The sequence below is a fragment of the Hesperophylax consimilis genome, unplaced genomic scaffold (genome assembly GCF_061612785.1).
Source record: "Hesperophylax consimilis isolate HC1 unplaced genomic scaffold, BYU_Hcon_1.0 scaffold_34, whole genome shotgun sequence".
Classification (NCBI taxonomy): domain Eukaryota; kingdom Metazoa; phylum Arthropoda; class Insecta; order Trichoptera; family Limnephilidae; genus Hesperophylax; species Hesperophylax consimilis.
In genome coordinates, this window is record NW_028301264.1 from 742,717 (window position 1) to 761,183 (window position 18,467).

General features: G+C 37.1%; 1 protein-coding gene across 1 annotated transcript in view; it reads right to left on the bottom strand.

Annotated features, from left to right (window-relative positions):
• LOC149409154 (G1/S-specific cyclin-D2-like) overlaps nt 1-18,467 on the bottom strand; it is a 267,827-nt gene that overhangs the window by 199,634 nt on the left and 49,726 nt on the right. The window lies entirely within an intron of this gene.

The window sequence follows — 18,467 nt, forward strand, 5'->3', positions numbered from 1 at the left end:
AACGACTCTAAAAAGCGTATATTTTGCCCTTTTTCAATCGATAGCAGCATATGTTATTCTGGGATGGGGTGGCTGTGCAGAATCCGTCATTAATCCAATAATTACAGTACAAAAACTAGTCCTCAGAATTATATTTAAATGTCATCCTACCTATCCCTCCAAAATACTATTTACTAAAATTAGGGTCTTAGATATTCGCCAGCTATTAAAATAATAATAATAATACTTGGATAACTTGTATAGCGCCGTTTTTGTGCAAAAACACCTCAAGGGCGCTGTACAAACTGATAATACATTTGTACAGTGGTCTATGTTATTACTTAACTATTTATGGAGAAAATATACAGTTCAATACTTACCTGATAGGTCACTTGAGATTAACACTTAATTAACATTATCTAATTGTTTATTGGCGAAATTTAGATACAGGATTTAGGACTTAATTGAAAAATTGAATATAACTGGACTTTCTCTTAGGATTGGTATATTTAATTTAAGGATACGACAGCTTAAAAAGGTAAGTTTTTAATTTAGACCTGAATTCTGTTGGACTTGTTATGGATCTTAGTTCCGGAGGGAGTTTATTCCAAGCCTTCGGCCCAGATACTCCGAAAGCGCGATCACCAAACTTAGTATTTGGCTTGCGCATAGGTTCTATCAGTCTGCCTACAGCTGCTGATGTTGCTGATCTAAGCGTTGACTGCCTCAGACCAGTGTTTTCCGGGAAGCATAGTTCAGAGATGTAGGGTGGGGCCATTTCATTGATGGATTTAAACACCATCCAGCACAGTTTGTACTGGATTCTTTCAGGGCACTTGAGCCAGTGAAGGTTACGAAGGTGTTCTGAAATGTGCGAATATTTTGAAACCCCGGTTATGAGCCGTGCTGCTGCATTAAACACTGATTGAAGTTTGTCAAGTTGATATTTTGGAAGGCTGGCATAAATGCCGTTGCAGTAATCGAGACGTGAGACTACGTAAGAGTTGATAAGTAGTTTTGTTGCTTCTGAAGGAAGGTTTCTTCGGACAGACTTGAGTTGTCTTAGGTGAAAAAAACCGGTGCTTACAGTCCTATTTATTTAACTTTTAAACGAAAAGTCCGAATCTAAATTGACACCGAGAAGTTTGACTGTTGTTTTTGGGATGATATCGCTGCCGGAAATAGTAATAGGTGAATTGTCTATGAAATTGTGACGTTTGTTTGTGGCTACCCAGAGAAACTCAGTCTTAGATGGATTGAGCTTCAGCTTGTTTGAAGACATCCAACGAGTTATTGCTTCTAGACATTCAGTTATACGGATTTTGAGACTATTGATATCATTTGGAGCGCAGTAAAAATAAACTTGCTGATCGTCAGCGTAGCAGTGAGACAAGAGATCAAATGACTCGATTATTTTGGCGACATCATTTGTAAAAAGGATGAAGAGAAGTGGACCCAAAACGGATCCCTGGGGTACCCCTGAAGATAGTGTTGCGAAGTTGGACAATTTATTTCCAACCCTCACGGCTTGTAAGCGATTGGATAAATAAGATACCAGCCATTTTTTTATGTCGGAATTCAAACCAAATGTTTCCTCTAATCTCCTAATGAGGAATTCATGATCAATCGTGTCAAACGCTGCACTCATGTCTAGGAGTGAGATAAGTGATAACTTACCTGACTCTACGGCCAGAGTTATGTCTGATAGCATACGAAGTAGTCCGGTTTCAGTTGAGTGGAACTTTCTGTACGCAGATTGACGTTTTGCGAATAATTTATTTGAATTCAAGTGACTGGTTATTTGTGCGGCAGCAATTTTCTCCAGGATTTTTGAAATAAATGGTAAGTTTGAAACGGGCCGATAATTACCTAAGTTATCGGGGTCTAGTTTTGAATTTTTCAGGATTGGTGTAACTACAGCTGACTTGAGTGGTTCAGGAAAGTCACCCGTGCTAAGTGATTTATTAAAAACGTGAACTAGGAATGGAGCTAAAACAGTAGAACATTGTTTTAATAACCATGTCGGTATGGGATCAAGACTGCACTGTTTATTAGGCGAGCTTGAAATAATTTTTATTACTTCTTCCAGCGTTGTGGGTTTGAAGGAAGACAAAATTCCTTTAGAATTTAAAGTGAATATTGGCGGAGGGGCGTGAGATGCGGAAGCACGAATAGATTCAATTTTTTCCCGAAAAAAACTTGAGAAAGCTTCCGGGGTAATATCTATTTTCGTTGGAACAGTGACTTCGGAAATTACTGTCTTTATTGAGTTCCAAAGACGTCGCGGGTCGGTTCGCTCAGAGTTAATCTTTTCTTTCCAATAGTCTGATCTTTTGGAATTAATTTTACACGTATACTGTTTTTGAGAAAGGATCCACTCTTATGCTACATACGAAAAAATGACTTGTTAGTGGCTCCTCAACACCAAGTAAACAGTAAACACCCGCTTTTCATCAAATCTGGGATGCGTGGTCCCAAAAACTAGAACCACATTCGCTCAACGACAATTCTGGTACATCGCCCCTAAAATATACAACGCGTTGGACAGGGACATAAAATCTACTAATACTATATCCCTTTTTATTATACGTGTCCAAAACTGGATATTTGAAAGGGGACGAACCTTTTTTAAAGAATACATGAGTTCCTAACTTCTAAACCATTATAATAAAATTAACCATGTATCTGTATATGTATGTATATATGTGAATACACATTACGTTTGTGTGTGTTCATATATAGATGCATAGGAATGTATTTATATATGCATTTATGTATGTCTGTGTATGTATATATATGTAGGTGTATATATATATATTTTTTTTAAAAAAAATCCATATTTGAGTACATATCCTTAGCCGTAGCTCAAACGTGGATTTACACAAAAATTGCCGATATATATCTATACACCTATGTTACCATAACACGCACATGCAAATCGCTCATCAAGATAAAACTTATCCCTATTTTCTAACCAAATAGTACTTTTATAATAAAAACACATAAATTTGTTTTTGACCACGATAGTTTTATTTTCACTCTACCGGTTTCGGAAGATCCCTTCCTTCGTCAGGAGAATATTTAAAACTAATCTACTACACAAAATATTGACAAATAAATACAAAAATGTTAAGTGTTTGAGAGAGATGTCGACAAAGTGGAAGGGGTAATTACGGGAATTCCGGGAAGAACAGAGCGGTTAACTGGAAATATGTCAAGAATAGGACTATAAGACAGATTAATTTGGTTATTTATTATACTGGAGTTATTATTGATGGCTTTTCTGATTTCAAGTGCTTCTAAATTATCTAATTTTTTGCCTTTATTACTACGGTGAAGAATTTTAACCCCTGTATCTTTACTAAAAGTATGATCGGTGGAAATGAGATGATTGGCAAACTCCGAAAAATTAACATCTTAAATGTTCGGTGATTCTAATATTTATATTTCCTGTTGTCTAACCTATGTAGAACGATTGACAATCATTGCAACATAGTTGGTAAATGCCTGAGTGGCTAAATTTGTGATCTTTATCTTTAGTATTTTAAAGTAATTTTCCCAAGTTGTTATCAGTATAGAACGCGGGTTTAATGTGGGTAGGCAAATTTTTTGTACTAAGTGACGAAAAATTGGATATGTATAAGATTTTACGCCATTGAAAGGGATTTATGATTTTATTATTAGTTTCAGTACTTTCTTTGATTTTATATTGTATTTGTATTCTTTTTTTAGAAATACACTTGTACTTAATGTACTTGTATTTTTACTACATTTTTAATTCTATTTTAATCTTACACAAATGTACTTGTATTTTTTCTTTTTATTTATTCTTTAGTTTTTCTTTTGATACATGCTCATTGTATTATTTTCAATTCAATAATATGTATTCTCTTTGATATACTTTTTTATATTATTTTAAATTTTTCTGTTTTCCACACCTATTTTTTATATTCATATATCTTAAACTTATGTAGATATTTTGCATTATTTTTAATTCCTTTATACTTCATACTTGTTTTAGAAGTATAAATTATTTTATTTTATTTTTATATTTTTCTATTTTCATTCAACTTATTTTTAATTTGTATTATTATACTTAACATAAAATTGACCACTACAACACCGGCATGTGTCTAGTGTGGTGGCCAAAAATTTACCCGTTTACTGTAATGTATAAACTTTACTGAATAAAGAACATAAAAAAAAAAAAATTATGCATCAAATTAATCTTCGATTCTAGTAACTTGATTTTAATATCCTGAGTACTATCGCTAGTCGCCATGATTAATTGTATGTAGGAATTTAAACACAACAATAATTACAAATGCAACCTAGTACATACAAATTAACAAAGTATAAAGAGGAAATAATATTTATTTATAACTTTAAATATGTTAACTTTAAATACCCCGTTGGTAATCCGGCTCGAAATAACCAAAAATGGTGTCGCGAAGCTGCGACTCCACTATATATTTTTAGAGGTGGTGTGCTATGCCACACGCCCAAAGGACCAGTCCCAAACTACACCGAAATGTTAGGTTATGGGACGAATTATGCATCCGACGAACCCGATGGACAGTGCAATAATCAAAAAGGTATAAATCTGGGCTTCTGGAGCACAAGATAAGCCCAGATTGGAATGCAGGAAAGATGGAATGAATGTCTAGAAGCAATAACTCGTTGGATGTCTTCAAACAAGCTGAAGCTTAATCCATCTAAGACTGAGTTTCTCTGGGTAGCCACAAACAAACGTCAACATTTCATAGACAATTCACCTATTACTATTTCCGGCAGCGATATCATCCCAAAAACAACAGTCAAACTTCTCGGTGTCAATTTAGATTCAGACTTTTCGTTTAAAAGTCAAATAAATAGGACTGTAAGCACCGGTTTTTTCCACCTAAGACAACTCAAGTCTTTCCGAAGAAACCTTCCTTCAGAAGCAACAAAACTACTTATCAACTCTTACGTAGTCTCACGTCTCGATTACTGCAACACGGCATTTATGCCAGCCTTCCAAAATATCAAATTGACAAACTTCAATCAGTGTTTAATGCAGCAGCACGGCTCATAACCGGGGTTTCAAAATATTCGCACATTTCAGAACACCTTCGTAACCTTCACTGGCTCAAGTGCCCTGAAAGAATCCAGTACAAACTGTGCTGGATGGTGTTTAAATCCATCAATGAAATGGCCCCACCCTACATCTCTGAACTATGCTTCCCGGAAAACACTGGTCTGAGGCAGTCAACGCTTAGATCTGCAACATCAGCAGCTGTAGGCATACTGATAGAACCTATGCGCAAGCCAAATACTAAGTTTGGTGATCGCGCTTTCGGAGTATCTGGGCCGAAGGCTTGGAATAAACTCCCTCCGGAACTAAGATCCATAACAAGTCCAACAGAATTCAGGTCTAAACTGAAAACTTACCTTTTTAAGCTGTCGTACCCGTAAATTAAATATACCAATCCTAAGAGAAAGTCCAGTTATATTCAATTTTTCAATTAAGTCCTAAATCCTGTATCTAAATTTCGCCAATAAACAATTAGATAATGTTAATTAAGTGTTAATCTCAAGTGACCTACCAGGTAAGTATTGAACTGTATATTTTCTCCATAAATAGTTAAGTAATAACACTGTAGAAATGTATTATAAGTTTGTACAGCGCCCTTGAGGTGTTTTTGCACAAAAACGGCGCTATAAAAGTCATCCAGGTATTATTATTATTATTATTATTATGGACTCACCCGTTGATGACTATCACACGTCTCCAGGAGTTATGGTTGATTGCACTTCACAAATATATGTATAATCGCCCTGTCTGATATTAGTTATCACTGTGAATTCTGATTAACAACTGACACCACTTGTCAGATTTTACATGTTTCGCAACAATATTTTTAATATGGTGACATTTTGGGATGGGTAAAAGGGTAGGTGGGACATTTGCAGGATTTGGTATTGACATTACACTTGTCTATTAAGCCTGTGGATGCATACCTAACAATCCCATATATATATTGCGCGAACAGTAATGCAGTTCAAATTTCATGTTTGCAATCTTTTATTAATATTGAGACGAAATACACGTGTAAGAATCTGCAGATTATTTACTTTCATAAACCTACTGGTTGAACACATATAAACTAACAGTTAATACCCGGAATCGCCCGAGTTTTACAAATGAAAAATAGCTAATGATGGAAATGACTTGGCGAAGTGAATCTGGTTGCGGTGACCTAAAATAAAACACATTTAATGCTTTATGTTTGAGATGAATATCGATTTTAATACACCATGATTCGTGATGTGTATATATTTCTAATCTAGCTATCCAAAGTTCCCGAGTTTGTGAACAGATTTTCTGATTAATATGTGAAATCGGTTAAAATTATAATTACAAAATTACATCATACCTGTCAAATTAATTAAGATAATATGTTGTATACGTACTAACGTTGTAAATTGTGCAGCATTCACGTGGAAAATATCTACGGAGGGAAGTAAAGTAATTCAACATAAGAAGATTAGTTCTGCATCTCGGAATAGAGCCATGCATTTTACTCATTAATTTTCCTAAAATTTACGGATTGCTGAACTTTCAACAGATTACAGGCCATTATTAACGAAAAACAGCTAATCAAAATTCCGGAAAAGAAAGCTTACCATAATGTAACGCGTCTACGCGTCTGCCCAATGGCCCATATAACACCAAAACAAAATCACACGGTGTCACAGAATAAAGGGTAGAAAGAGACGCTTGGTATTGCATTTCATTTGCAATCACATCCATACGAATTATTGTATAATACGCGCATCAAATTGTTTATTCGGCAGTCAAATTGATTGCGACGGCACATTATTGATTGCATTTAGCAGGGCCGTGAGAAAAATGTATCAAAACCGCACAACATTATACGGTGCTCGTTGCTGGTGCTGTAGGTGTATAGATAAAGCTATTTTCGGGGAAATTGTGACAATAATTAGCTCGGAAGTAAAGGTGCGAGGTGTGGATCAAAACAAACACTTCCGAATCGCGTTGGACAGGATGTGACTCAAAATAATTGAAAACATCCATGAGAATTTCATGTCGTAATGAAAGTCACCAGTTACCACCTGCTCCTTGCGGTAATTAAACAAGGGAATGTACTGATGTACATGACATATTTGTACATTGGACATTCGAGGCCTAAACAAAAACTCGTATTTTAGTTTGAATTCCAAGATAATATACATATTATAACGGAATTAAGGCACGGTAGTAAGTGTTCAAAAAGAAGAAGATGGTTTGAAAGGGAAATATGTAAATATAATAATAATAATAACATAGCATTTATATAGCGCAGTTTTGTGTTGTTTCACTTCAAGTGCGCTTAACTATAATAAACTTAAAAATAAAATTTCCTATTGTGTTCCTTTAAAAAAAAAATTAATAACATAATATGAAATAAAGAATAAACGGTTTACACAAAAGCAGAGAATAAAATTTAACAATAACAGTGCTATTTTAGTAGAGGACAACAATAAAAGACAGTAACAGTGCACGAAAAATAAGAACTTTAAAATTAAAATATTATATAAAACAGGAAAACATTAAAATATTATATAATAGGTGGACATTAAACATAAAAGTACAATAAGGAGGAAACCGAAACCAAACAATTACCGGAAAACTTCAAAACCTGGCTTTTTATAGTATATTAAAAAAGAAGCTTAGATTCATGAGAATATAAATGATTTTTATATTATTAAATATGATTTTTTGAATAATTTTGTTTTTAAAACCCGTTTAAATTCGGCCAAATTTTGTATATTGGTAAGGGCTGGGGGAAGTTTATTCCAAATGAGTGGGCCAGCTACACGAAAAGAGCGATCATAGTAAACAGCTCGATTTGACCGAGAAAGTTCGATTAAACGATTGGTAACATCTAGATCTGCTGACCTCAGAGTAAGCTGTCTATCGCTTAGGTTTTGTCGGACACATAATTCCGATATATAGGCTGGCGCCATTCCCTGCAATGCTTTGAAGGTCATTTAGCAGATCTTGAACTCTATTCTTTCAGGGCATCGAAGCCAATGAAGACGATCCCTTAGAAGCGGGGTTATACGACAGTGCTTAGATTCACCAAAAATCATTCTCGCCGCAGCATTGAAAACGGACTGGATTCTGTTGAATTGTTTTTTAGGTAGGCCAGCATATGCACTATTACAATAGTCCATACGTGAGACAACGAACGAATTTATCAGTGATTTTGCTCCATCAGAGGGAAGGCATCTCCTAATTGTTTTTATCTGCCTTAGATGGAAAAAGCCAGCACTTACAGTTTTTGAAATTTGCGATTCAAGAGAAAGACAATTGTCTAAATCTAAAGTGAAACCTAGAAATTTTATTTCCGTAGAAGGGATTATATTTGTATTCTGAATACTGATTGGACTGGAGTCGATGAGGGCTTGTCTTCCAGGAGAAGCTATCCAAATAAATTCCGTCTTTGTCGGATTAAGTTTGAGTTTATTAACAGACATCCAACTTGAAACCGTGTCAATGAAACTAACCACCTCGTTTTTTAAGGACGTCTTTTTCATCCGGGGAGCAAAACTTGAAAATCAAACGATCATCCGCGTAGCCTTGTGATTCAAAGCCAGCTGAGTGAATGAGTCGTTCGAGACGATTAGTTTATAGAATGAAGAGAATGGGACCCAGTACAGAACCCTGGGGAACTCCAAATTCGATGGGAATTTCAGGTGATGTATATTTATTGAAAGTTACTGAAGCTACTCGTCCAGACAGGTACGATGACATCCATTGGAGTACATCACCTCGAACGCCAAATTTGGTTTCAAGCACATTTAATAAAATACTATGATCTACACATCTACAGTGTCAAATGCCGCACTCATATCAAGAACAGATACCAAACCCAACTTACCTGCTTTCATCCCGATGATCAAATCTGAAATTACCCGTAAAAGGACAGTTTCCGTTGAATGAAACTGTCGATAAGCAGATTGATTTTTGGCAAATAGACCGGCCGAGTTCAAGTACCCCACCAATTGTTTGGCAACGATTTTCTCAAGCAGTTTTGACAGAAATGGTAGGTTAGATATTGGCCTGTAATTATCCGTATTGTCTGTATCAAGATTTTGTTTTTTTAGAATCGGAGTTATAATTGATTTTTTGAGTGTTCCCGGTACAAGTGAATTTACTAGTGACTTCTGGATAATTGCGGTAATTATAGGCGTTATATCCGGAAGACATTTCTTTAAGAGCCAGGTAGGTATGGGGTCTTGTGTGCATTGTTTATTAGGACAAGACGTCACAGCACGCGTGACATCTTCTTCCGTTACCGCTGCGAAAGTAGTGAAGTCACCAGAGAGCGGACTTGGTGCTGCGACAGAAGGCGATCCTACTACACTGAGGGCCCGAATGTTTTCAACCTTATTTCTGAAGTGTGTTGCGAGGCTGTTTGCTTCAAGGGAGGAATCAACCTTGATGTTGCTCTCTCCAGACAGACTCTTTATGTTTTGCCAGAGCTTTCGAGGGTCCTTTTCCGACTCAATTTGGTCACACCAAAAGTTTGATTTTTTCTTCGTCACTTCTTCCTGTTTCGATAGCTCTTGAAAAAACTTAAGCGTCTGTGTCGGGTGCAAATTGATCGATATGGGAAAAATAACGGGAATGGGAATTTGAGGATGCCACCAGAATTAAAGGAAAGTCCTACCTTGTACTGGTATCTCCTTACAGCTTCCGTGATGGCACCAATCTCACACAGTATTAATCTATTTCCGTCACTAGGTATCGACCACGAAAGAAATGTCCATTGAAATGTGACCCGAGACGCGTATCCGTAGGTGGTAGAAATTGTACTAGCGAGCGCCGGGGACCAAATCCCTATATCCCGATGGCAAGGTGGGAACAATAGGATGTAGGTAATAAATAATTATAATTTCTTCGCATTATGCCCGAACATATACCGCCCGCCAAAATTAACAATTTTTCAATAACCATCGAAACTGGTCGAACCCGAAAAAAAAAATAAAAACAAATAAGCTACATGAAAACAGTAGGTATATGAAAAGAAACTTAATCCTAACAGTTAGTCTATTACTTACAAACTAGATGCACGCGAAACTAAAAATACACGTGCAAAATACAAAAAAAAAGTATATACGAACGTTACTATTTAGTCTATGGGTAAAAGGCAAAGCTTTGTCACAGGCCGTAGATATACCCCGTCGTTGGTTTGAACTGAGGCTACTCTAACGACCCCGTCCGAACCTGGTTTCACCTCCTTTATCCTGCCGAGCGGCCATTTTAAAGGAGGACTCCTGGTATCCCTAATGACTACCAGGTCATTTACCTGGAGGTTACGTGTAGCCTTGTACCATTTAACGCGATTTTGTAACTCTTGTAAGTACTCGGTATTCCAGCGCTGCCAAAAATGTTGCGTGATTTTCTGCAAGTGTTCCCAGCGATTGAGTCGGTTGGTCTTAACCTCGGAATAATTATATTCGGGAATTGAAATTAGCGGTTCACCTATTAAGAAATGACCTGGAGTGAGAGCTTGAATGTCTTCAGGGTCTGATGATAAGGAACACAGCGGTCGCGAGTTTAGTATGGCCTCAATCTTGGTTAAAATAGTAGTAAACTCCTCGTACGTTAACGAACTATCTCCTAATACCCTCTTTAAATGATTCTTTACCACTCTTATGTTACCTTCCCATAGTCCCCCGAAGTGGGGACTGGAAGGAGGATTAAAATTCCATACTATTCCCCTTTCCGAACATGTGCGCATTATAAGTTCATCATCACGACATTTATTTAAGAATTTTTGTGCTCCAATCAAATGGCGTTTAGCCCCAACGAAATTTGTACCACAATCAGAATAAATGGCTTGACAGATACCCCGTCTTGAAACGAATCTATTAAGTGTAGCGATAAAGGCCTCAGACGAAAGATCCGAGAGTACCTCGAGATGTATCGCCTTCGTTGACATGCAAACAAAAATCGCAAAATAAGCCTTGTATGTTTTAGCCCCTCTGCGTTTTCCTTCCTTTATGCTATATGGGCCCGCTAAATCCACCCCTACACAACTGAATACGCGACTCGGTGTGACACGGGCTTCTGGCAGGCTGGCCATGAGAGGAGTTGTTGGTAAGGCTCGCAATCGTGCGCATCTCACACATTTTGAGACTAAATTCTTTATTTTATTGCGGGCAAATATAATCCAGTAATTTTGCTGAATCAGGAACTGCAAGGTTCGTGATCCGGCATGCAAATATATATTATGGTAATATAATATAAGAAGCTCAGCTATTTTACTATTCTTCGCAAGGATTATTGGAAACTTAGTATTGTAATTTAAACGAGAATTGCAGAGCCGCCCGCCAACGCGAAGTAAATTCTCGTTGTCAATGAAAACATTTAATTTTTGAAAAGACACTGTGGTCACCCCATCTCCTTTGAGCTTTCGGAATTCAGCAGGAAAATGAAACTGTTGATCGCATTTTAACAAGACCATAGTCGCGTGGTTTATTTCTGAGCAGGTTAGAATTCCACGCTTACAACCGCTCTTGCTCTGTTGCCTAGCATTGTTTATGAATCTGAGGGACCACGCAACCACGTTCACGAGACGTGTCCACGATGAAAACCGGAAAAATCCTAGGCCCTTAAAATAGTCATGCGGCTCATAAACCGTTGAGACGTGAGACTTTACCTCTGGCAATTGTTCAACCCTTAATGTTTCCGGTAAAGCTAACGGCCACTTCTGTAACGACTGAACTAGCCACGGAGGGCCTTGAAACCATAATTCATTATCTATTATTTGAGGCGGATATAAACCGCGAGAAGCTAAATCTGCTGGATTCTCCTTTGAAACAACGTGATACCACTTTGCGTCCTCGACTAGATCGAGTATTTTAATTACGCGGTTCGCGACAAATGTTTTTAAGGTATGAGGAGGTGCCTTAATCCATGATAAAACAATTGTAGAATCCGAAAATAATATTATATCTGTAATTGGTATAAGAGTTTCAATCGACGATTTCGTCATTTTTATCAGTTTTGAAAGCAGATGAGCTCCCAGGAGCTCAAGGCGCGGTATTGACAATGTCTTCAGTGGCGCAACTTTAGATTTACTAGTAAGTAATGTCACTTTAGGGTGTGCTTCCTTCGTAACCAAATATACACAAGCAGCATAACCCAACTCACTAGCATCTGAAAATCCTACTAAAATACAGTTTGACTGTTTAATTGTATTGCAATGTCTAGGTATTTGTAAAAAACGTAACGATGGTAATCCATTTAAGAAATTTTGCCACAAAATGACAATATTTTCATGGAGCGAGTCATCCCAACCTATCTTGATTTTCCATATTTCTTGCAAAAGGCATTTTACTTTGAAAACCACAGGGGTTATTAATCCAATAGGATCGAATATGCGAGCAACACAGCTTAGTATTGCACGCTTTGAAAATACCGTTAACTTTTCTTCCACGGAGTATGAAAAGGTATCCTTTTCTGGATCCCAAATTAAGCCTAAAATTTTTAACGAACCAGATGTTTCATCATTAAATACAACCTGACCACTTGAGTGGATCCGATGTTCACTCGGGATGTCCTTTAATACCGGCAGCGAATTACTCATCCATTTTCTTAATTGAAAGCCTCCTTTCGCAAGTAGTTCTTTCAGCTCCCTCTGAAGCTGAAAGGCGCTGTCTGGCTCCCAATCACCAGTAACAATATCGTCCACGTATGTATCCGACAACAGTGCCTTGGAAGCTTTTGGGAATTGTGCACCCTCATCCTGCACTAGCTGATGTAAAGTTCTGATTGCCAAATAGGGCGAAGAAGTCACACCAAACGTGACTGTGCTAAGTGTGTATTGCCCTACCGGCTGCAAAGGAGAAAAACGCCAAAGAATCCTTTGATAGCTAGTGTCTTCTTCTCTTATTCGAATTTGCAAAAACATTTTTTGAATATCCGTAGTAAATACTACCGGGTATATACGAAACTTTAGTAAAATTTGTCCTATCTCATTTTGTAATTTGGGACCTGAATATAAACAATCGTTTAAAGAAATTTGTCGGTCTGATTTACAGGAAGCGTCAAAAACCACTCGAATTTTAATATCATTACTAATTTTTTGCACGACCGGATGATGGGGAATGTAATTGGTATTCCGTATCTCAGTCGATTGGGTAACTCTTGACATGAAGCCTTGATCTATAAAATCCTTCATATATTTACGATAATGTTCCGCTAAGGTTGGATTTAACGACAAACGTTTTTCCAAATTATATAATCTCTTAAGAGCGATATCATATGTACTTCCTAAATTTACTTCCGATTTATTTTTAAAAGGTAGCGCTACTACATATCTGCCACAAATATCCCGTTTAACCGTTGCCTTAAATATCTTTTCGCATTCACTATCATCTTTTTATGAATAATTTCGTTAGAAATCTCTTCGACTTCCCAGAAACGTCTTACCGCGTAATTTAAGTCGTTGTTTTCGACTGCAGTTAAAGCTGACGTCACAAAAGCCTGTGTGTCATCTTTCATTTGTGCTACACATGAACCCATGACTACGTATCCGAATATTGTATTCACGGCCAGCAAATTACATTTACGGCTTGAAATACATCCTGGTCTCCATATTTTTGATATCAAGTCAGTTCCCACTAAGAAGTCGATATCGCCTGGAAATTGAAAATCTGGATCCGCCAGCTTCAACTGTTTGAATTCTTCAAACGGTTCATGCATATTAACGGGCGGAAGCTTGGACGTAATATTTGAAATAACTATCGCTTGTCCTGACACAAAAGAATGATTCTGAATGGGATATATTTTACAAGTAACTAAACCTTGCACATTATTGACTATTGCATTATTGACCCCAGTGACAGTACCTAACCATTTCTTCGATTTTAATCCCAAAGCATTATATAATTTTTCAGACATGAACGAAATTTCACTGCCCGAGTCAATTAATATCCTGGCGCGTTTTCTGCGTCCTGAAATGTCAAGGAATTCTGCCAGCGCGGTAGGTAAAATAGAGCGTTTTGTCACTGTGTACGCAGCATTACAGTTTGCTAAATTATTGTTTTCAGAATCGCGGTTCGGTGAAGGTGACCTTTCGTCACTATGTAAAAGGGTATTGTGTGACTTGTTACAACTTCTACATCGAAATTTAGATCGGCAATTTTTAATTAGATGTGGATTTAAACAATTGAAACATAATCTTTCTCTTTTGACGAAGTCCCTCCTACTTTCTGTCCTAGGCCCCATTCTCTTCATTCTCTATACGAATCGTCTTGAACGACTAATTCACTCAGCTGGCTTTGAATCACAAGGCTACGCAGATGATCGTTTGATTTTCAAGTTTTGTTCTCCGGACGAAAAAGACGTCCTTAAAAACCAGGTGGTTAGCCTCATTAACACAATCTCAAGTTGGATGTCTGTCAATAAACTTAAACTAAATCCCACAAAGACAGAATTTATGTGGATAGCTTCCCCTGGAAGGCAAGCTCTCCTTGACTTCAGTCCAATCCGTATTCAGGATACGGATATAATCCCTTCTGCAGAAATAAAATTTCTAGGTTTCACTATGGACAATATCCTTTCTCTTGAATCGCAAATTTCAAAAGCTGTGAGTTCTGGTTTTTTCCATTTAAGGCAGATAAAATCAATCAGGAGATGCCTTCCCTCTGATGGAGCAAAGTCACTCATAAATTCGTTCGTCGTCTCACGTATGGACTATTGCAATAGTGCATATGCCGGCCTACCTCAGAAACAAATCAATAGAATCCAGTCAGTTTTTAATGCTGCGGCAAGAATGATTTTTGGTGAATCTAAGTATTGCCGTATAACCCCACTTCTAAGGGATCGCCTTCACTGGCTTCGATGCCCTGAAAGAATAGAGTTTAAGATCTGCTTAATGACCTTCAAAGCATTGCAAGGAATGGCGCCAGCATATATATCGGAACTATGTATCCGACAAAACTTAAGCAATAGACAGCTTACTCTAAGGTCAGCAGATCTAGATATTAGTAATCGTCTAATCGAACTTTCTAGGTCAAATCGAGCTGTTTACTATGATCGTTCTTTTAGTGTAACAGGCCCTCTCATCTGGAATAGACTTCCCTCAGCTCTTACTAATCTCCAGAATTTGGCTGAATTTAAACGAGCTTTAAAAACAAAATTATTTAAAAAATCTTACCATTTATAAATTTTAACTTCTTTTCAATATTTTATAATAAGCCATATTCTAAAACTTCCGGTAATTGTTTGGTTTCGGTTGTCTCCTTATTGTACCTTTTTAGTGTCTGCTCAGAAAATTCTCATTTCTGAGCACAAACTGCCTCCTGTTTTAAGTTATGTTTTAGTTTTAATATTCGTGTTTTGTCCTGTCCTACTGTTATTGTTATTCTAAGTTTTGTCATCACTTTGTATAAACAGTGTATTTAGTGTTATAATATTAGATCTGTATTGGGTAAGGCACACTGTAGGAATAATTTTAAGAACTATTAATACTGAATTACCATTTTTTTTTAAAGTTTGTTATACGAGTAGTTAAGCGCACTTGAAGTGAAATGACACTAAACTGCGCTATATAAATTCCATGTTATTATTATTATTATTATTATTACTGTCTACTTGTAATCCAAGAAATATTTTACATTTTGTAATGTGGTGATCGGCTTTGCAATGATTGCAAATAATTTTCTTCGTGTAATCGTTTTTAACAAATAAAACCCGTTTAGACTTACAATTTTCTTTTAAATCTGAAAGCATATTTACGCGGTTTTGCGTTGCCAAGAAATCAATTAATTTTTCGACATTCGGAATTTCATCCTTATCAATCCTAGATTCAAAGGACCGCCGCGTATTCAAATCTATTTTTTGTAAAACAAAATGGCAAATAAATTCCTCGAATAATTTGTGTCGTTTTAGTTCGTATAGACCGGAAAGATTTTCACGTAAACCATTTAATATCTCCACATTGCTAGTGAAATCGCAATTTAAAATAGAGTTTGCATAGTGTATAAATAATGCTCTCGACTCCGAAAATTGATTTAATAATGTTTCCCAGGCTAATTCATAGTTTTCTCGTATTATTGGAATTGTTTTAACCAGGGATAATGCTGTGCCCTTCAAAGAACTTAGTAGGTAGTGAAATTTTTCAATATTAGTGAGAACTGTATTTTCGTGAACGAGACTCCTAAATAAATTAAAAAACGGAGGCCAATCTCTAATGTGGCCACTGAAAGATGGTATTTTTATTTCTGGTGCCAGAAAACTTCGACCCGGGCGCTGCAATTCCTCGCCTGATGAGTCATTATGACCATTCTTATTCGCCTCGAGAGTATCACGCGCCGACGTGACCTCGAAGTACAGTTCATCAAACACACGGGAAACTTCCAAAATATCATTTTTTGACTCAAATTCGGGAAGTGAAACCAGGTCCGACAGTTCGCATTGTATGCTTTGAAATTCCTCATATGTCGACTCGATTTTATCCATTCTCGCCTTGAATTGACATAACTTTGAACTTATACTTAAATCTTTAATAAGATCATATGCGGCTTGTATACGCCCAAATAATCTTTGCCTTTTTAACTTTAAAGAAGCAATCTTAGATTCATTCTTCTCCATTTTGAAATATGTACTGAAATTACTACCCACCTATGAAATGCAACCGCGGCGCGCGGTAAGAAATAATTACTACTTGAAATAATCTTTTAATCGTACGATTATTGAACCATTTACTATTTGAATACAATTACTACGCAATTAAACTAATCTTATCCGGCTGAAGACCAATGTTTCGATAGCTCTTGAAAAAACTTAAGCGTCTGTGTCGGGTGCAAATTGATCGATATGGGAAAAATAACGGGAATGGGAATTTGAGGATGCCACCAGAATTAAAGGAAAGTCCTACCTTGTACTGGTATCTCCTTACAGCTTCCGTGATGGCACCAATCTCACACAGTATTAATCTATTTCCGTCACTAGGTATCGACCACGAAAGAAATGTCCATTGAAATGTGACCCGAGACGCGTATCCGTAGGTGGTAGAAATTGTACTAGCGAGCGCCGGGGACCAAATCCCTATATCCCGATGGCAAGGTGGGAACAATAGGATGTAGGTAATAAATAATTATAATTTCTTCGCATTATGCCCGAACACTTCCTTATACACTTTTTGCTTTGCAATCCAAAGCTGCCGATTGCTGAGAGTTGGGTTCCGTCTGTAAGCCCTCTCCAATTTACGCATTTCCCTTTTCCTTTGAAGACATTCTGCATCGAACCATTTACTGCAATTTCTAATGCGGCAGATCTTTTCTGTGAAAGGAGCATTTTTATCAATTAATGCCAGTAGCGTAGAATTATAGAGAGTAACTAACTCTTCTACTTGCATTTCGCAATACTTTTCCTTATCACAGAGAGGCGAGGTTTTTAATTCGATGCAAAATGTCTCGAAGTCGAATTCTCTCCAATTTCTGGAGATAATAGATTTAAACTCCAGTTTTGGAGGATCGAAGGCAAACACGGATGTGACGAGACGATGATCCGATAGTCCAATTTCCGTAACATCTACGATTTTCGGAGGAAAACCGACCCGGGAAATTATTGCGTCAAGTGTGCCTCCTGCATCACGAGTAGGTGAGTTAACCCACTGGTCGCAGCCGAAGTCACGCAGAATTTTATTAAATTTTTTAGTCATGGGATTGGCTTTCTTTTCCAAATGAATATTTATATCTCCCAGAATAACAACGTCGCAATTGTAATTGGAGGTGCACTCCAGGAGAGATCTAAATTCATTGAAAAAAATTGCAGTCGGTGTGCATGACCCGGGACGATATATAGAAATTATCACGAGGGATGCACCATTAGCTGAAGCCTTGCAGCCGACAAACTCAAAAGTGGTATACACCTGACGTATTCCTATACTGTCTAAGCGAATACCATTTTGCGCTACAATTGCAACCCCCCCGTGATTTGTAAAATTAACGTTGCTTGTGTCCGTTTTGATCGGTCTTGCAGCTTCATACACCGAGAAACCGCTTGACCGAAGTGTTTTGATGGAGTATGAGTCTGCATTCTCATGCCAAGTCTCCGATAGCGCCAAAATATGAATATCTTTGCTCCTTATCAGATCCACAATATCTTCGTGTTTATTAGCAATGGATCTCGCATTCCAAGCCGCAACATTCAGAGACTTAGGTGGACGCAAATTCCTGGTTTGTGCTAACGAATGTTAGAGGGAGCACGCTAATATATAAAAAAAACGATAACGATAAAAATTTTGCGAAAATTGTGAAAATATTTAATAAAACAGGAACTCGTTTAAAATTGAGCAAAAATCTCTCGATAAATGTCTATGTTTCATTTAAAGTGTGATTTTTTCATACCCAGAATATGTTATAACAGAACAACTTTTTAAAATAATTTTCGGAGCATGGGTAATTTTTTTCTAACGAGTGAA